The 11,366-nt window shown below is 35.4% G+C and overlaps 1 pseudogene across 1 annotated transcript; it reads left to right on the top strand.

The window, feature by feature from the left end:
- The first annotated feature begins 281 nt into the window (after positions 1-281).
- LOC149799062 (cytochrome P450 2C3-like) lies at positions 282-9,299 on the top strand (annotated as a pseudogene). The gene is made up of 4 exons (XR_016421082.1): positions 282-751; positions 3,483-4,004; positions 5,969-6,409; positions 9,091-9,299. The product of XR_016421082.1 is annotated as a cytochrome P450 2C3-like (transcript).
- Positions 9,300-11,366: the final 2,067 nt, after the last annotated feature.

Genomic DNA, 11,366 nt, shown 5'->3' with positions numbered 1-11,366 from the left:
TTCGATGTAAACGGGGAACTTCTAGGTTATTTTGTCTGTCGTATTATAGAGGCACTTAATTTCCAGTATAATCTATGTATAATTTCCATGAAACAAATATCGTCATCGACGATTAAATCAGATTTTATCTTGAATATACGTGATGACTGATGTTGACAACCGCTTGATATGGAAGAAAATTAACTATTCGAGGTGCGCGCGCGTTGGATTCTGGGTATTTCGTAAACACGTGCTTGACGTCAGCGAAGACGACCCACAGGGTGTGGGGACGATATATATAGTAATACCGCTGAACATTCTGATCGTATATTATGTTGTTTTAAAGGGATTGTTGAGACAATATACTGTACTGTTTGTATGTACATACACAGGCCTGACTATCCTAATTTGAATTGTCATGTTCCCCTTGGTGTTGGACGAATACTACCTACCATTTATCCTGACACTTCCAGTCATATTATTGTTGTCACTATGTCTACACAGAGGCCAGGGTCGGGGAAAGCTACCCCCAGGACCAAGGGTTTGGATTCCATTCATCGCCAATGCCCTGGAATTAGCAAAAGAGGATATCAGGAAACCTCTTCGACGGTTGCGGAAACAGTATGGAAACGTGTATCGCTTGTACGTGGGACACGGCTAACTGTTGTTATATGCGGGTATGAGGCCTTCAAGGAGGCCTTTATCAATCGTGGTGATGAGTTCTCACATCGACCAAGTATGTTCATCACAGATAAGATATCAAAAAACAAAGGCAAGAACTCTGTCTCTCCTACCCTCTCTGTCTCTGTCTTTCTCTTTCTCTCTCTCTCTCTCTCTCTCTCTCTCTCTCTCACACACACACACACACACACACACGATGTCTAGTTGGTCCTCAGTGAAGATGTTGCCGATCTGAGGTCCAATACAGCCGTTCCAACAGTCACCTTGGAAACTGTATTATCGTTTCTCGTTCTTCAATAAACGGACAAAACAGCATGGCGTTTTCACTGAAAGACTTCTTATAATGATAGTGGTCTATATTTAAAATGTGCGTTTGATAAACTGACCCGTACCAGGTGAAGTTGTTGGATTCGCAGCAAGCTTAATGGAGAGAATGTTGGCATACCTCTATGTTACTTTTATGTACTATGATTGATTTATTTTCATGTGGCAGTTATGGAAATTATGCAGATAGCTGATAAAATGGCTGCTCCCATGTGTTAAAAATAAACCTGATCTAGTCCAAAAGTACACTAACTGTAGCAGTTTTTGAAATAGGGGAAATGAAATTTTAATGAATTATAAATTATATGTTAAAAGGTCATCGGCTTGTTGTATTGAAGTCAATGAAGTTAAAATTACCAAGCGAAGCTAGCTGTCTTTTGAAAGGTACACTTTTAAAGTAAGGCCCAGCTCTGTACTCTATAGCCGAAGTAACACCTGTCAATCATATACCAAAATAAAGGGAATTAAAAGTTGTTTTAACAATACCTAGGATAGACAAGGTATGTTTTAAGTAACCGGAATAGAAAGTGAGGGAACCCTAGGAAAATATTTTTCTTGAAATATCAAACCATATGCAAAGCTCGATATTGTAGAGAGAAATCAAATACAAATAATGCCGATCTGAAGTCAAATATGGCATCCGCAGTCATCTTGAAAATCTTGCTATTGATATTCATATCCTTAAAATATTATTCTCTCTGCTACTTTCCAAATGAATAATTATATGAACATGGGGTTTTCACCAATAGATTTCAGATACTGTCTTTAAAATCTTGATGTTATTAATTCCCCTAAATAAATAATCATTATGATATGAGGTTTAACCAAAGACTTCAAACGATGTATGTTTGTTCTAAATGGAAACGGTGCCAAGCTGACGTCCAATATGTGTACCATAGTAGCTAATTTGAAGATCCAGTTATCGCTCAAAAATATCAGAGAAATAGCTTTGTCTTGAATTCCTGGAAACCATTTTGGCCCATTAGAGCACCAGTCCTTTTGAAAGACTCTTGTTCAATTTATTTATTGAGCATCCAGTCGGCATCATTTGAATATCATTTCTTTCATATCACTGGTTTTCAAGTAGCTGGCATTATCTGTATATTAAACAGATTAATACTACCTGCAGAACATGATATTATTAATGTATTTCTATTACTAACTGAAACAATTAGATCATTCGTTATTACTTTAAGAAACTATACAGACCATACTGCTCAAAATGGGTTACTCACCATTGGAAAGAATATGCCACTGCCACATCGATGTAAATTTGGTGATAAACTGTCACGTGGAGAAAACTATGTTTTGATAACTGTTTCGCACTCAAATCATATGGCATTTTCTGTGATCATTTTTCTGCAAAGGGTTTAGTGAACAATGTGAAGACCTAATACATAGGGAGAAAATGTCAGCAATTCTTTGCGTGAAGATATGAGTATAGGCTGACAGCATTTCAAAGTAGCATGCGGCAGATGTCACAATATACTCATAACGTCACAGTCATGCGCCCTGAATCGTATTACACAGTCTGATTATACCTCGTTCTTTTATCGGATTTCAGTCTGCAGTAATAGATAAAAGATAGTATCCAGTCAACGTACTTGTGTAATAATTTGAAAATATTTACTACGAATGTTTTGATGTTCAAGTAGCAGTATATTCTCCGCAAGAAGCGTGAGAAAACATAGAAGTCATTGGAAAATCATTAGCTAAGTTACAAACCATGTACAAGTTGATTTTGTTTGTATTTGTTGATTTTAATGACAATATTAGCACATTATTGGATATATCGCCCCGAGAAATTGGGAGCTAAGAGCCGTTTCAGATATTCAGCCGACCTAGGTTGGCCTGATTGGGTATCCAACTGTGACCCTTGGATTACGAGTCTGACTTTCTATCAACCGACGTACCTTTCATACGTTGATAAATAAAAACCATTTAATTTTGCATTCGTACATTGTTTCACAGTATTAACTAATCTTGCGTGGAATTCATGTAGGAACTTCAATATATTTTATTCCAATACTTTTGGAACAGTTTTTATAATTACCAAACTGATATATCTATACATTTTAGGGATTTTCAAATTCTTCCCTACATCAAACGGTTTATTACGTTTTAATTGATAGTTCCTGCAGATCTCGTTTTTACCTGCATCTTGATACGATTGAATTGGCCTCAGGTTTCCTTAACTTACGCCAATTCTTATATCTATCTATCCGAGGAAGTATGTATGCATGTATGTATGTATGTATGTATGTATGTATGTATGTATGTATGTATGTATGTTAAATTACAAATATATATTCTCCTCCTTTTTATTACATACCATAGGCGTTGATTGCAGCTCGTGATAAAATGCGTCTGAAGTAAAATGATTAACTAGGATATACAGGGAAGTGTTGTCATCATATAAATCATATTTAGTTGTCGCCAATTAAATTATTTTCCTGGAAGACAATCTTGAACTAAGACTGACTTTTTTACCCTTGTAGGTATCGTTTGTTCAACAGGTGACCTCTGGAAGGAACACAGAAAATTTGCTCTCATTACCTTAAAGAATTTCGGCATGGGGAAGTCAATTTTGGAGGAAAGAATACATAAAGAAGTCTCATCATTACTGTCCTCAGTTGATGAACAAAAACTACAATCTTTTGATCTTTCTGCGATTGTCTATGCCAGGGTATCCAACGTCATTGCTGCCATAGTATTTAGCGGGCGTTTCAACCATGATGATCCCCGATTTGTGAAAATGTTGTCAGCTACGAAAGAGAACATGAGAAATCTTGGAAGTAGCTCTGCTATGAACTTTTTCCCTTTCCTCAGATATCTACCTGGTGACCTGTTTAAAATGAAGAAGACTCTACAAAATGTTGATCTGCTTGAAGAATACATAAACGAAATCTTAGGTAAGCATATGGAAGAATATGACGAAAGTAAAGTGGAAGATTTTGTGGATGCGTATATTAAGGAGATGAAAGTCCAGAAGGAACAAAACGAGGCAACTACATTCACGAGTAAGTGTGAAATTCACAACAGCTCGTAATTTTTTTGTTTCTTAGGCAGTTTTGAGCTTTTCTGTAAGAACTGAAAGATTATCAGTTATGAATTTTTTTTAGTAGTTTCACCACATTATCGTGAGATGATTATTTATGTAGAATCTTTTCAGCATCACGCCCCATTTTGTTAGTGGCACAGATCTCAGATCAAGATATAAATTTCCGGCCTCTTTTACAGGTGTCACTCCTTGCGATGTGGATGGTTACGATCTGGCTTCAGAGTGTTCCTTTCCAATATGTATGTTGTATTTGTAACGACAGCACAGAAACATTTGATGAAATAATAACTTATCATCACGAGTATCTGTACAGAACTTGTGAACGTCGGAACAGAAAAAAAATCGCTTAAATAGCAACTGTTTTTTCCCGAAGTATCTGTGCTTAGTGATGTACTTACTTCATTAGCGTCTAATATTGGATAAAACACTGCAGTATATTTCCTCAATGTAAATAGCATTGCGGCACTTAATCAGTAATCAAAATCTTGATTGAAATCATACAAATTTGAGTTATAACAATAAAATATTGCATTATATGAAAAGTCCTAGAAAACTCAATCCTAACACGCCTATAACTGTAAACTCATCCTGCTAGCCGAAATTTAATCATGCACTGAGATTGATAAAATGAATAATTAATGTAACAGTAGCGAATTAGTTTTTTGTACAGCGTGGCAACTATATCGTCCTAGCCATTAAGGGTGTATATCGCCACTGATATCGCGATACTATGATATATCGCCACTGATATCGCGATAATATGATACGCAGGTCCCGATCCGATATATATCTCGGTAAATATTGCTAGTTTACGTGCAGGTATGCAGCACATGATAAGTCTCACTTTGTCTCAACGATTCGATAACATCTTGGTATCTTGAATAAATGCAACATGTGTTTCATTATCAAAACCAGGCCTGGTATCATATAATGTCAAAGAAGATCTACCAGCAAAAAGTCTTTCAGTATTTTCCTATTTCAGGTCCAAGTGAATTTATAAGATGACAAAATGATTTTAAGTTCTCAGTTTGTATCATGTGTATCGCAATACGAGAGTAGCGATACAGTATATTTTATGGACACAGAAATCACGATATTATCGATAAGTATCGCTGTATTGTTACATTCTTACTACCAGTCAAATACATATTAGTATTCTTGTCATCATGATAATACCCAATATGTGTTGACCAAAAAGCTCCAAATCTAATAATTTTCGTCTTGAATGACCCTAAAATATCTTACAAAGTTGTAGTGAATTGCATTAGGCGGGCTCTCAGATTATTCTGCACAAAATCGCATGTATACAGGCAAACGCAAACAGCCTTTTCCAGGTTCCAATCTCAGCTGTTTGTTTATTTATCTATCTAGTTACCTTTCTAGAACGCACCTACCGCCCAACCATCATTTATAATTATTCAAAAGGCAAACGTTGGTATATACATAAACACACAACGTTCTTTCCCATTTAATTTCACTGATCTGTCATTGCATGAATGACATTTAATGGTTTAGAAAAATTAACTTTTTATAAAGAGGCTAGTGATCGTTAATTTTGTGATCTTTTTAATTACAATATCGCGGTCAAACATCCAGAATAGAACATTTTCCATTCAGAAAAGTGAAACATTCTTTGGACTATGCACACGAAGAAGGTAATTAAGCTGCGCTCTGCTAATACGGAATGATCGTATCATAAGATGGAAGTCGATAAAAATACATATTATGAGTTTAATTTATTTTATTAACAGTTTACATATTTCGGGAGATTGACATAAATCTTTAATTGGTCAATTTACGACACTGCTGTTAGTGTTAATGTTATCTCAAACATGATACATTGCTCAAAGTATTCGACTGTACAAGGTTTTATCTTCTCTCACAATATTCGAGGGTACATCGTAAAGGTTTCTTTTATTTCAGAAGAACAGCTTCGCAAAATGGTCGCAGATTTATTTGTAGCGGGAACCGAATCAACCGCAGTCACAATTTTATGGTCGACGCTGTACCTCATTTGCAAGCCGGAAGTTCAGGATCGCTTGTTCTCAGAAATCAGGAATAGAGTGGGTTTGGAGCGGTTGCCATCAGTACAGGACAAACGTGATCTTGTTTACACAGAAGCCTTTCTCCACGAAATCCTGCGACATGCTCAAGTTGGCTTTTTGAGCGTGCCTCATTCAGTAACCCATGACGTCGTATTTCAAGGTTAGACCATTCCGAAGGACACCGTTGTACTTCCAGATATGAATTCTGTATTTTCCGATCCTGATGTGTGGGGAGATCCAGAGGTATTCCGTCCAGAAAGATTCATTTCTAAGGAAGGGGCTCTCCTTAAACGAGATGAGTTTATTACATTCTTTGCAGGTATGTGTTCTATAGAGTAAATAAAAGATGGGGTGGGGTATAACAATAATAATAATAATAATAATAAAATAGAAGTAAACTTAGTCCATTGTAATTCAATAAATTCTACTTTTAACAAGTATATGTTGAGGCAATCAATGTGTGCATAGTGAGAGGAAAATGTGTTTGGTAAGCATCAAAGACAAACAAATCTTTTCAGCGGATGAAAGTTTGACAGCTGAAATGTATATAAATATATAACATGCTATAAATATAAACCGTTACAAAGATCTTGCTATAAGTAGGAACAATTATGAAGATTTTGTTATAAATATAAACTGTTATGTAATAAATTGTTATTTTCGACATTAGTTATATTCACATGTTGTTCCGTGTTTTGTTATGTTTGTTTTTGTCGTAACTTTCCTTGACAAAAGTTTTAAGTTAACCCCTTTCTCTGGTAAAAGATTTTGTTATTTGTTATATAACTTGTAAGTTATATTAGAATGAGGTGGTCTTTGACAAGATTCTTGCATTTTATTACGCTTCTTGTTTTCCTTTATAAATATTGCAAGCAACCTGGTTGAATTTGCTATTGGCCATTGGATTGTTGTGTCTATTTTTTCTATATTTATTGAAGGTCCCAAAGTACCAAACATACAGATTTTTTTAACATGACAATGCTTCAGACTGTGAGCTTAAACGGTAAATGTACTGAATAGAAATATTTATTAATGGATAAATGCTTATGAAAAGTTTCTTGCTAAAATGTCAGCGTTACAGATATGCAAAAAGACGAGACCTATTCCACTTTATTGTTGTTAATTAATAACCTGGAACATGTATACACTTTTAAATAAAGACTTTTAATAATATCTTTGCAACATTAGTTAAGTGCATAATATGGTGACTAATGCAAATTAATGTCCTAGTATTGATGACTGTGTGAAGTATAATCACTAAGTTTTCACAACACTCAAAATGAAGAAACACATAAAAGTATGCAGACTTAAATATTCCCATTATAGAGCAATCTTTCATATTTCCCCGTGTTATTGGAGCGATGCTGATAGAGTCAGCTTACACGCTTAACTTTTTTCTCAACTTCTCAAAACGCCCATAGAACCGGGGGCAGCACTTAAGGCTGTCAACAGGAAAATTGTCAAATACAAATGGCTTCTGCTCCATTGTCTTTTGTCTGCTAAATCTGTATCACGAACGAATGTTCATTGTAAAATTACCAGCAGATTTTTTTAAAAAGGAAATCTAATGCCGCCATCTTGAGAACACGCTTGATCCAGTTTGCTGTAAGCAATATTTTATTAAAGGAATCTAGCGCACCACAGACAAAGACGTAGTTATTATTTATCTCAGTTGATTTTCCTGTCAGAACGGCACTCAATATTTCGAACACTTTCGCCAATTGTTTAAAAAACCCAATGTCGCCGTTTTCGTACATTTCAGCATTTTTTTAAATCTAACTAATATTTGGAAGGAAGGTAATGATATGTTCAAAAAAACTATCTGGCAATAACCGTTCTTTGAAATAATCAAAATATTATGTTTACACGACGTTCAATTATTCAGTTTAGAATCAACAGGTGCCACCTCTTCGATTCAGTCACCGAAATCGCTCGTAATTCTGTTCTTTTTCGGGAGTGCTCCATAAGTACTGATATATACATTCGGCAAATTCCGTTAGTGCCTAACCCAATAAGAACAACAGTCGTATGTGATTGATTGATTTATTGGATATGGAATGTAGAGAGGAAGGCCCTCTTTTTTTAAAAGCGGATCTTAGAAGAAAATAGATAAAACTATAACTCGGGTGAATATTGGTCATCGGCTGGGGCGCTGAACCCATTAAAGGGCGAATGTTAGGCTGAAGACAAACGCAGCTGGTCCTGATTTCCATAATAATTTGTGAGCATATTTAACGGACGTGCAAAAAATAATGTACGTCAGTTATGACTTTGAAGAAAGAAAAAAATGCCTCATAGTGCATCATATCTAACGCAAAAAGAGCACATAAGTATAGAAAATAGAGTGGTGTTAACATCGGTGCCGTTTACATCGGTGACGTCATTAAATATTGTGTTACAGCTTTCTGTTGAAATCGGTTGACCCACTAATGTCGCCGTTTAACATCGAATTAATACGTACTCATGTAAAAAAGATTCCAAGGATTCGCATTTTGAGGGAGAAATTGCACGGCTCATACTGTGATGAAACGTCGATATAATCTATTTTTAATGGCATCCAAAGATATTCAGGACGAATATCTTTCAAGATTCGGTATTTTTCAAATGATTTGGCATTTACGACTTTTAGCACGCAACGGCGGCATTGGATCTTGCCGAGGTTTAAGGCCAGTGTAGATAAAGCCAGAATAGATAACACGTATATGTGACTTGAGGTGGCGATAGCTGTTGGACTCGTAACAAATTCTCTAGAAAGTCATCAGTAAGCAAGAATAATGTAATGGGCACAAAACTATATTCATATCAAATAGATAGGGATGTCAGCATACGAATCGTGCTAACGAAGTTCTCACAAAATGAATAAGTGAACAACTACAAAAAACACTAATAAAGTGAGAGGGAAAAAAAAATGCCGGAATGGCTTGAAAATCTATTCACGTCAACTAAATATGCAAAGGAGCCGTATATCTATTTTTACTATGGCTGATGCTTTCATTTCAGGTAGAAGAAGCTGTCTGGGGGAGTCACTTGCCCGGATGGAGTTACTGTTATTTGTCAGTGCTTTGGTTCAAAGATTTCAACTTCTGCCACCAGAGGGTATGACGATGAGTGTCGAGGAGTATGATGGACAGTTTGGTCTGAACCACGCACCAAAGCCATTCAAAATGCGTGCAGTGCCTAGATCCGCGTCCTAGAATAAGTGTGATTTTGAGGGCCTTTATATGTAGCACAAAAACAATACAGCAAAATGACAAAGAAACATCAAGAGTAACAATACACTTTGTTGAGAGATTATTACTTACCGTCACTTTCCTTCTTGTAGTTTTTCAGATTAGTTTAAAGTGTATTGAAACATTGAAACTCAGATAGAAACCTCACTCAGATGCCGAACTAATCATCTTAGAACTATACTTTAGACCACTTTGTAAAGGACGCTTACACTTTAAAGGAATGATTTTATATTGTTTTCGCGGCTGTATTTTCTTCTTGTTTGTTATAGACACAAAAAAAAACCTGTTTGCAGAGATCACATCAGGTGCCTAGGAAGTGATATTAAAGATCCACCATTTTTCCTCTTATTTCAATATTCGTTACGGGTCGTCGAGTGTGATATTTATATTAGTCATGATGTGGATGACCTGAGGTTCGCAAATTATGGTAATTCTGTATGGAGGGATACAATGTTTGACTTCCATTATGCTTCTAAGGAAGGAAAGATGAGTTGTTTCAACCCTATCAGATCTTACAAATCCCCCAAATTTCCAAAGCATATGTTAAAATCAAAACAGCGGCACGATCGAACAATTTAAGCTGACAATCAATAGGGAAATGTAAACTGTGTTATACACTTTAAAATAACTGCATACTTGTATTATATATGCATACTATATTTTTCAGGCCACTTTAGAACATTTCATTCTTGTTACGTATAAGGCCTGCATATCTACAACATCAATATAGTCATTTTGTATCTTAAATTTGTATGTGTGATCTTTGTTTAGAACCAGTTGGTTTTTTCTGTGGGTTTCCAGTTATTGCAATATCTGCCAAAATATAAATGACATTTTGTATCTCAGGAGTATTATCTGCGTGACGTGTAGTGCCATCAGCATAGAAAAGCAATATAACATTAAACACATTTACTAAGTAGGTACGTGTGGAAGGAACAGTACAACCTCTACACCTATTTACCAGGAAAACACGATTCTAGGTCATTGAGGAATAAGGAGATCAATAATGGAATTTTCTCCTTGCATTACACCTTTCTCCCATGAGAACAAAACGGACAATTCATTATTTACACATACACGTGATTTGATATCATTATTAATATTTAATTTAACATTAAAGCACACCACCTGATGTTTATTAGAATGCAATATTTAGGACACAATCCAACTCTCCATACATTACTAAAAGCACCTTTGACGTCAACAAAAGTTTAAAAGTGTCATTTTGCAATGTCTAATAAATACCATTTGGCTGTGCAAAATAAAGATGCTGTGTATTGTCGAATAGGCATTCCTAAATCCGTACTGATTCTCAGAATGTAATTTATTCTTATGATCAAATAATTTAGACATTCTTAAATTTCATATTGCGGTATAAAACTTTACCAAAAAGATAACCAAAATAATAGGTATATAATTTGATATAAAAAGGTTTTATCACCATTATATTTATAAACTGGCACAATAACCATGTTAGTCTAACCATCTTGTACGCAGCCTGTATAAAGGATTATATTAAAGGTTTTGGACACACCTTGGACATTCCATCAAGTGAGCTTATTATATATTCATTTAATATAGTATGTATTGTACTTGCTTATTTATTATTAACATTGTTTACAAGGTTGAATATTCATGCACGTGTAATCGTGTCATTAAGACAAAGTTAACGACATCCCAGCACCGTGCGTTGGATTGCTCCGTCGTCACTATCTGTGTCCACTGAGTTTATGTCTTTAAGCTATTCAAAACATTTCTGTAATGCGATTTTTTGAACATGTCTTTTCTTTTTTAAATCACATTCCAGTATGTATGCGGATCGTTTTTAAAAATTTAAAGTACCTGCCAAAGTTCGTATTATATAGCCATGATTGTAACTCAACGACCATTTTGTATTGAATATAGTCCTGCTACGGTATGTGTACGACAGAAAATTATGACACTGTTCCATGACACTTTTGACTGTATCCCAAAGATTCCACCTAATATTGAATGTATCCCGAACTACGTTATGTCAGAGAGCAAAATTATTTCTCTTGCTTTCAT

The sequence above is a fragment of the Sinohyriopsis cumingii genome, chromosome 5 (assembly GCF_028554795.1).
Source record: "Sinohyriopsis cumingii isolate HCF-2022 chromosome 5, ASM2855479v2, whole genome shotgun sequence".
Lineage (NCBI taxonomy): Eukaryota > Metazoa > Mollusca > Bivalvia > Unionida > Unionidae > Sinohyriopsis > Sinohyriopsis cumingii.
The sequence above is the reverse complement of the archived record's forward strand: the minus strand, read 5'-3'. Positions and strand labels throughout refer to the sequence as shown.